Genomic DNA, 10,712 nt, shown 5'->3' on the forward strand with positions numbered 1-10,712 from the left:
CTTTGCTCTCTTTGAAACGAATGTTTCTGGTATAACAACTGTGTTTTTGTGTCGGGCGCGTCGGGTGCATGTCCTTTTCGTCTTTTTAGAATAGTATGTCTGTCAGAGCGCGTGTATAGACGCGTCTACTCTATGTTGGAAACAAGTAGCCGCGTCTGTAGATGCGCTGTTAAACGCGAATATAGACGCTGTGTTTTTTCTCTCTTTTTTTTCCCCTCCTCTCTTTTTCTCTTTTTTTCTCCTCTCTTTTCCTCTTCTTTCTCCTCTCTTTTATCCCCACACTTTTTCTACTCTCTTTTACTCTCCTTTCTCCTCTCTTTTCCTCTCCTTTCTCCTCCCTTTTATCCCCACTTTTTCTCTCTTTTTCTCCTCTCTTTTCCTCTCCTTTCATGGAAATAAGTGATTGCATGAATGAAGAAAGGGATTGCATGAATGATGGAAAGGGATTGCATGATTGAAGAAGGGGATTGCATTAATGATGGAAAGGAAAAGCATGATTGAAAAAATAGATTGCACTCTATATTTCTCTCTCTTTTTCCTTCTCTCTTTTATCCTCTCTTTCCTTCTCTTTTCGTCTCTCTTTTTCTCTCTTATCTCCTCTCTTTTTCTCTCTTTTTTTCTCCTCTCGTTTCCTCTATTCTCCTCTCTTTTTCTCTCTTTTTTTCTCCTCTCTTTTTCTCTATTCTCCTCTCTTTTTCTCTCTTTTATCCCTCTCTTTTTTTCTCTATTCTCCTCTCTTTTTCTCTCTTTTATCCCCTCTTTTTCTCCTCTCTTTTCCTCTCCTTTCTCCTCTCTTTTATCCCCGCTGTGCATGCCTTTTCTACTCTCTTTCCTTCTCTCTTTTTCTCTTCTTTTTCTCTTCTCAGTTCATCAGTAATCTTCTTTTTTTATTTTTTCTAGTTCATCATGTGGCCAGGAAGCTCTTCAGGCTCACCTGATCTTCGGGAATCCATCTTTTGGGACTTATATAACCTTTTGGGGTACCCTCCCAGTCTTGCGAAGTTATACGGCTACATGTCGGGTACTCTAAACACCCCTAGGAGTCGGCACTACAGACTCCAAACCACCCCAACCCCACACCTTTTGAGATTACCCCAGTGGAGTCAACACAGCCCAACCGGCTACATAACCGAGAGTCGACCCTTCCCCCATGCCATCCTATGTCCCTTCCCCCATGCTGTCAGGAGGCCCTTATGCCTCGCAGAGCCGTCGGCGTACTCCCGTGCAGTCGAGACTTGGTTCTCCAGTAGCTTCAGGTGGCCAGCGTACTAGCTCGACACGACACAGTAGCAGGCGTATAAGTAGCAGGGAGAGCGGTGGGGGATGCATGGCACAGTGCTTTGGGAGGGGTGGTGGTGGGGACGAGAATGATTCAGATGATTTAGATGTGCCTTCGGGTGATGGTACGATCTACTATGACATCACTCAGACAGGAGGCATCTTGATGGATGCACAGGGGAAGGACATCATGGCCTTCATGTGCTCTATAATTGCTAACAATTACAGAGATTGCTTTATTCACTACAAAGATCAACCAAAGAGGTTAGCTGATGAGACCCTCGATGCTGTTCGCTCTAGGTATCCTAACCCTCCCAATGTTCAGTTCACAGATAAATGGGCCAAGTCAAAGATTGTTTCGATACTTAGCAATAAAAGATCTTCGCTTAAGAGGCATGCACTAGCGGAGCTTGCCAGGCTCCAGGGAGGTCAACCACCAAGGGGCCCGCCCCACACCGCTCACAAGCGTGAGTGGAAGGAAGAACCCAGTCTAAAGCACGTGGAGGCACGAAGGATCCAAATGGAGCAATATGGAAGCCTGCATTTTGGAGCAGGGGGTGTTGAATCATGGGAGGCCCAGTTTGTAAGTATCGATCTCAAATTATATTGTTTATGTAGTTTATTAGGAGGTTATTTCTTTGTACTAACCCCTCCGCAAATTGTGTCATTTTGCAGCTTGATATCATGGGCAGGTACCCTACTCCTGTTGAGACAGCCTACCACTGCCACCATCGCAGAGGAGATACATGGAGACACTTCTATAATGATGGGTTGATTACTGAGGAGCAGTATATCCGGGCTACTGGAGAGTCTCCTGAGGTATTTGAAAGTAATTAAATAATGTCAATATTATAAATAAAGATTTTATTTTTCATACATTGATATATGTTGTCCCTTGTTTACAGGACCCTGCACAAGAAGATGAGGAAGAAGACGAGGAAGAAGGAGGCGGAGAAGGGAGCACAGAAGGCAGCGAGGAGTAGTGCTAGCTACTCTTTTTTGTACTTAGCCACTGGCTTGGCTTCGTGCCTCTTGTATATACACTCCTCTTATTTTTGGTACTTGAAGCCACAGGACGTGGCTTAGCTTCGTGCTATATGTACATACAAGCACTTTTTGAGTTATCAATTAATGCCTTGTAACTAAACGTTTTGGAGTTGTAATGTTTTATTTGGAATTGTAATTAATGTCGGTTATAGACGTGCTTGCAAGAGTGTTAATTAAAATACGATTGGTTGTAAGAATTGAATTACACAATGTGAAAATGGGATTCCTGTTACTACATTGCATACACAACATACACAGCATTCTGTTAAAGCACACAAAATTTAAAAAATATTCTGTAGCACGTCTATAAACGCGTCTATATACGCGTTTGTCTATTCAAGAAGCGTCTATTTGAGCGTCTATAAACGCGTCTATGCATGCGTCTGTCTGTTTGTGTGTATAAACGCGTGTCTATACATGTGTCTGTCTGTTTTTTAAATTTCTCCCTGACCATCTATTTGTGCGTCTATATGCGTGTCCGTGTGCGCGTCTATAGGCACGTCTATAAGCGCGTCTGTTTGCTACCTTTTAAACGCGCCTTTAGATGCGGGTTTGTAGATGCGCTAATAGACGTGCAAATAGACGCGTCCGTAAGTTTTTTTTAAGTTGAGTAAACGCGTCTGTGTGCGCGTCTGTAGGTGCTTTGTCTTGTTGTGTTACATAGGAAAAGAAAATATCAAGTTTAGTTCTTTTACCTCTTCATTAGAATTAATATTTCCTTGAGGAGTCAATGCAAGCTCCAAGACCTATGAATTTAGACCAAATAAAAAAAGTGATGAACTATGTATTAAGCTTCTTAAATCATAATGCATATAATACACACACACACACACACACACACACACACACACACACACACACACACACACACACACACAGAGTTGAAGCATAAAATTTATGGTTAAAAAAACTATAAAATATACTTACATGAAGTGATGAGCTAGCATCCATGTCATTACTTGCTTCATCTATAAATTGAGTCATCCCTTGTGCTTTTAATGTATCCTTCTATCACACAAAATGTCAAATGCATTAGATTAGTTTTAAAATTATCAATCCAATTATTAGTTTCTAAAAGAGCATTCATAAGCATAAACATTAACACTTACATTGTCCTTGTTGATACTCTTCTTCTTATTGTACTTTCTATTTACTTGTCTACCTGAGACCCACCATCTATAGATATCTTCCTCCAACCAAACATATTCAGCTCCAATGAACTTTAGAGTTGCAATCTCATTATGATGCTCACAAATAATTCTCTTGATATTTTCTTGTGCCTCTTTGTTATGGCAAAGATCTTTAGGAGTCTCAACTCCATTAAACCACCTTCGTACAAGGCGGTAGTTGCCAAGCAAAATGGCATGTTGATCCTTGAAGCATTTCTCTAATAATTCTTTCCCATAGAGCTTGTTTTGGTCTCTACTCACCAATCTAGGTGCTCGAAACACCTCATCATATGTAGGTGTAGGACTAACACCTGCTAAGACTTGTTGGCCAAGAGCGTGTGAAAAGGAGGATCCTTATCTTTGCAAATGTGGAATCAATTTGACAGTTCCCATACATGAAACTGTCCACCTCTTGATCAAGAGGATGACTCAGAGACCATGGCATTGGCTTTCTTACCTTTGCTTTGGGCTAGTGGGATTGTTCGTCACCGTCTGCGATAAGTAGACAAGACCAACATACATGGGGTAGGGTGGTACATCAAGCCACGGTCTACCATTCATCACTGGTGGAACTTCTTTGTCTTCCACGCAAGGCATCATGACAAAAGGTGGCGGGAAATCTGTAGATTGCGCATCACACTATTCACATCTCTAGTCGACCTAGTTCGAGAATTAGATCATCCGCAAGGAGACATTCCCCAATTCTGGTCAAGAATGCCAGGAAGGAGATTCAGTGTAGAGAAAAAGGTGGCCATTGCAATAATGTTGTAACTGGCTTCAGGGAATAGCCAACATCATGTGGTGAATGTTTTCCGGTATGGTCCACTATGCCAGATCAATCGTGTCGCAGTTCCTGCACCAATTTGTGTACGTCTGCATGTTAAACATTGCTCGGCACCTCCTTTGTTAGGGCCAGGCATAGAAGGTGAGCTCCTGATGGTCAAAGAAGGGTTCGAGGCATTCCGCAGCTTGCACAGCTGCTGAGATGACAGCTGGAATGGCACTGCGAAGTACATTCACTTATTGGCTCTCCATACCACAAAATTGTGAGCTTGTGTTGGCAACCTGGCACTTGCAAGTCCGCATGGACGTCAGTGGCATAGTTGCTTATGGTGGCAACCAAAATGCCAAGAGTTAATAGTGGATGGATTGAGAAATGTAGCTGCATTGCATGTTAAGAGACCTGGTTTCCTGGATGACTCTTTTTTATTGTCCTGTTAGTACCGTATGTAATCTTGGTGGGAGGCAAACTTATGAATATGCATAGATAAACAAAGTAGAAGATTATTGAGAGAAATTAGGGGAAAAAAATGTATGAGTGGAAATTGTCAAATTGATTAAAAGGACCTTCAATTCCAAGTACTGTAGTAGTTGCAATATGTAGGAATCAGTTTACTGTGTGAGAAGCTTTTTTGCTTTTGTAGGAGCAGGTTGTAGAGTGATGCACGGCTGGAGGCTGCGAACTGGTCGGCATTCGTCGGCCCGCATTGTTTGACAGGTGAAGGAAACTTGAATTGAAGAGCTGGGTCTGTGTTTGTAGTGAAGTGCCAAGCAAAAACAGTTGTTTTCTTCTTTGTGCATGTGAGTGAGTTGTCGCATCAAGCAGTTGCTGTGCTGGCAATGATGAAGCGAAGATAGGAAGCTTGTGGGCTACAATCTTGCTGATAGTAGAGTAACAATGGCAATGGTTTATGTGGTTTTTTGCAGTGAAGCTGGGCCAACACAGGTTCAAAAGATGAAGATCGGAGGAGGTTTGTGCTGGGTTTTCCTTGTAGTGCAGAGCTGCGTCGTCATGGCTGTTTGAGAATCATCGACATGCTCTATTTTAATTGGTGACATGTATTGGAAGTAGCTGCTGCTGCTACCTCCCGATTTTAAGTAAGAGCTGCATGGGACCAATTTTCTGCAGCGTCTGCTGCTACCTCCCGATTTCAAGTAAGCGTGGGACCATTTTTCTGCAGCGTTTTAGTTATAATTGTGTTCCCAAGATGCATGCGAGAGGGAAACATATATTTAAAATGCCTCTATTTTTAATTTCTTTCTATTTTTTAACACATTCTTTACCCCCTCTTGTATATATACATGTGTAAACCCCCTATGTAAATTTACATCCATGAATTACGTTAACCCCCTCTTGTATACATACATGTGTAGACCCCCTATGTAAATTTACATCCATGAATTACGTTAAACAACTAGTTGTTTTATCCCCTCCATACAGTATGTAAGTTCCTTAATTAAAAGAACTCCCCTCTTTTAAATATCGTGCACTACACAAGAAATGGGGGGTTAAATGTCACACTGCTAATGCTACATTTATCATTTTCTTTTCAAAGTGTTAGTACGTATGTTGATTTGCAACATAAAAAGTGGTGTTAAATATGTGTCCGTGGAAATGTGTCGTTTAAATACACTTGTGTAAAGACACTATAAAAATCACTTTTTACTTGTATTTCCTCTCACCTCATACTCAAAGTAAAAAATAAACGTTGCCGAGAGCTTTTCTATCATTAGAAGGAATATGGACTCTCCATTTTGCCCCTTAAGCAGTGAATAAAAAAAGATTGGCCTAACCAATGAGAGAGTTGGGATTCTAGATCCATGTAACATGGATTTGTTTGTCATATCTTTGCCCAAATCTCTTAAGACAATAAAATAATAGAGCCCGTATCTTAAAAAATAGAGAAATGTCATAAATGTCAGATTTCATGTCAAATTCCATATCTTTCATGTCAGATGTACCTTGTGGTCACAGCACATGGAAGTTTGAAAATCAAATTTCATTTTTTTTCATTTTTTATGTTTAACTTTTTACTTTCCCTCCTTTTGCATTTCACTACTTTTTCATTTTTCTCCTTTTTTGGCGGAATTCAATTTCGCCATATCTTTCGTAACTCTAGTTATTTCTTCACGAAAATTTACAGGCATGTTGTTTTCCACCATAGCTCTCTCCTCCTAAAATTTTATCTCATTTAGACAAAACGTCTATGAGTTATGCCTGTTTTCTCACATGAACTTTCTCTTCTCTGCATCACAGATAGCTATCTTGATGTGAAGTGGCATCAATTTAATTTTTGTGAGTAATTATTATATGTTTAGGATTTAGTTATGTTTTGTCTTTATGTGAGTAATGATCATAGGTTTAGGATTTGTTTATATTTTGTCTTGATATGTTGTTGTTTATTTTCTCAGGAGCAAGGTTGTGAGCAACAAGTTTGTGTAAATCAAAGCAGTAAGTTGCTGTTTATTTTTTATTTTTTTAATCTTTATTTGTTGCTTTCAATCTTCTTTGCACAATATTGATTTGAAGTGGCATAAAATACCACAGTAATCAAAGCAGTAAGTTGCTGTTTATTTTTTGTTGTTTTAATCTTTATTTGTTGCTTTCAATCTTCTTTGCACAATATTGATTTGAAGTGGCATAAAATACCACAGTAATGATCATAGGTTTAGGATTTGTTTATGTTTTCTCTTGATATATTGCTGTTTATTTTCACAGGAGCAACAAGGTTGTGAGTAGTAAGTTGCTGTTTATTTCTTGTTGTTTTTATCTTTTTTTGTTGATTACAATATTCTCTGCACAGTAATGATTTTAAGTGCCATAAAATACAATAGTAATGATCATAGGTTCAGGGTTTATCTATGTTTTGTCTTGATGTGAGTAATGATGATAGGTTTAGGGTTTGTTAATGTTTTATCTTGATGTGTTTATGTTTATTTTCATAGGAGCAACAAGGTTGTGTAAATCAAAGCAATCCTTAGCGATATAGATAGGTTTGGTTTTTCTTTGTTGTTTTAATCTTTATTTATTACTTACAATATAACATATATATTTATTAATCATGTAGTCTAGCTTTATTAATTTAGATGTGTTCAAGGAGGAGGAATATCAATAATATTCACAAAGTGGAGGTGTTTAACAAGAGAGACGATGAAGGTAACTGGATCCCTGATCAATATAGTAAGTTAAATTGGATTTTAATGCGGCCAAGTACTCGTGGAAATTTCAAGGTCAAGCTCAAAGATGTCACATACCCCAACAAGCAATGGAAAGGTAGAATCATAGAGTTCAGGAGACGTACAAATGGTATGAGTACAATAACAGAGGCTTTCATTCAACATGTTTATATGCACAAAGAGATTCGAGTGCATCATGATAACTTCAGTGAAAGACAAGATAAAAACTAATGTTCATGCTGCCATGAAACCATCCACAGGCTCTAGAGATGTGAATCTAAGCTGGTTTGTACCATTTGGTTTGTTTGCACATTTGTTTGGATCCTGTGAAGTAGTTAAAAAAACTAAGATTACTTATCAATGCAAGTACCCATCTGAGGATTGGATGTCTCAGTTACTGGGTGAGTCATGGCGTCTCAAGAGAACTCACCACGATGATATCATTGAGTGCAGAATTACTATGTCAGATGTTATCTTTAGGTAAGATTGCACTTCTGTTGATTGTTGATGGTTTTTATTCAAAAGTACTTCATTGCAAGACACTGATTGTTGATTGTTGATTTTATGTTGGTTTTTGTTTGTTTTTTATGACCGGTACTTCATTGCAAGACAAACTTTGTGCATTCGCTTCAAGTATAGGAGTTGGTGACTTCTACGAGAGAGGAGTGGCTCAGCTTGGGCCAAGACATGCGAGATGGCACACATTCAACACTCATTGATGTGGTTGTTCTTTGGGAGGGTCATAACCCTTTTAACGTTAATTTAGAGAGTCATTGGTCCCTTAGTTTTTTTGAGGCAGGAAATCCAACTTATGTCTAATAATTCCCCTTGTAATTTCTATTTTAAGTTAGATGGTAGGAAGGTTGGGAGTCGAAATGAACATTGCAAAACATGCAACTAGTGTGTTGCTCAACACATCCTTGAGATTGTGGAGTGAATGTAATTTTTATTCTTCCAAGTGAATATAAGAAGTTGTTTCTCTAAAAGTGTTGTAAATTTAATTTTCTTCATTTTCATAGTGTTGTAGTTTTTTAAGTCTACTGCATTTTAAACCCTTTGATAGGTAAGAAAATAATGATAATTATAAGTAAGTATAAACATAAATATAAGTATAAGTATATATTTAAGTGCAAATAATAATATAATTAATTATGCTAGAAATATAAATATGTTTTTATGATTTGTTATATTTTAATGAAGTGTCATTAATTTTTAAGTCTATAGATATAAGTTTAAAAATAAATATCTTTAAGTATATATTTAAGTGCAAATAATATTATAAGTAACTATGTAAATAATTTAATATAATAATAATATAATATTATAAGAAATATAAGTATGATTTATTATTTATTATATTTTAATGAAGTGTCCTTTATTTACTAGAGGATAAACATAAGGTATAAAAATAAATATAAGTTTATAGATATTTGTAAGTATATAATAAATACAAGTATAAATTTATTAAAAATATTATAAATTTAAGTGTAAGTATAAATATGAGTATAAGTTATAGATCAAACTCATTTATACTATCCATTCTCTAGCTATCTCTTTGTGTGGTGCTAGCTCTCCCCACTACCCATCATGGCCGCCTCCCCTGCTTTCGCTGCGTGGATTAGCAGCACTCGCTATGATCACCTTATAAATTTAAGTGTAAGTATAAATATGAGTATAAGTTATAGATCAAACTCATTTATACTATCTATTCTCTAGCTATCTCTTTGTGTGCTAGCTCTCCCCACTATCCATCATGGCCGCCTCCCCTGCTTTCGTCGCGTGGATTAGCAGCACTCGCTATGATCACCTTAGGAACGAGATCTACCCTAGGTTTTGCAAGAGTTTAGACCTCGACACTGTCATCTCCATCTTAGACCCAAACTCCACCATTTTGCGATGCAATGACGACTTCACCTACTCTATCCCAAATTCCACCTTGAGTTGGATTCCTTTGGAGTTCCTCTTTAGCATGAAGGGTGGATGCAACCACAAGAAGGCGGTGAACAGAGCTCTAGCTCATGTCAAACAAGATTTTCACACTACCACTATCCCAACCTCCTATGAAGAGCACATCCCACTCGATCTCATTGAGCGGGATATTGCTTTTGCTGTTTACATCTTGAACTCTGATGTTCAAGAGACAGAGGATGATAACATCCAGGATCTTCCTCTAGTGGAATCTATAGACACAGAGCCATAGGCCCCTTAGGAGAAATATGGACTCTTCATTTTGCCCCTTAAGGAGTGAATAAAAAAAGATTGGCCTATCCAATGAGAGAGCTGGGATTCTAGATCCATGTAACATGGATCTTTTTATCATATCTTTGCCCAAATTTCTTAAGATAATAAAATAATAGAGCCATATCTTAAAAAAATAGAGAAATGGATTCATGTTAGATTCCATATCTTTCATGTCAAATGTACCTTGTGGTCAGCACATGGAAGTTTGAAATCCAAATTTTATTTTTTTTCATTTTTTATGTTTAACTTTTTACTTTCCCTCCTTTTGCATTTCACTACCTTTTCATTTTCTCCCTTTTTGGCAAAATTTAATTTCCTCATATCTTCTGTAACTCTGGTTCTTTCTCCTCGAAAATTTATAGACATGTTGTTCTCTACCATAGCTCTCTCCTCCTAAAGTTTCATCTCATTTGAACAAAACGTCTATGAGCTATGCCCATTTTCTCACATTAACTTTCTCTTCTCTGCACCACCACAGATAGCTATCTTGATGTGAAGTGGCATCAAATTCTTGTGAGTAATTATTATATGTTTAGGGTTTGATCTATGTATGTCTTGATATGAGTAATTATCATAAGTTTAGGATTTGTTTATGTTTTGTCTTGATGTGTTGCTGTTTATTTTCTTAGGAGCAAGGTTGTGAGCAACAAGGTTGTGTAAATCAAAGCAGTAAGTTGCTATTTATTTCTTGTTGTTTTAATCTTTATTTGTTGCTTTCAATCTTCTTTACACAAACTTCTTTACACAGTATTGGTTTGAAGTAGCATAGAATACCACAATAATGATAATAGGTTTAGGATTTGTTTATGTTTTCTCTTGATATGTTACTGTTTATTTTCACAGGAGCAACAAGGTTGTGAGCAATAAGTCACTGTTTATTTCTTGTTGTTTTTATCTTTATTTATTGATTACAATCTTTTTTGCACAGTAAGGATGGTATAAAATACAACAGTAATGATCTTAAGTTTAGGGTTTGTGTATGTTTTATCTTGATGTGAGTAATGATCATAGGTTTAGGGT

This window comes from Cibotium barometz, chromosome 2 (genome assembly GCF_041138505.1).
Source record: "Cibotium barometz isolate CiBa-2024 chromosome 2, ASM4113850v1, whole genome shotgun sequence".
Lineage (NCBI taxonomy): Eukaryota > Viridiplantae > Streptophyta > Polypodiopsida > Cyatheales > Cibotiaceae > Cibotium > Cibotium barometz.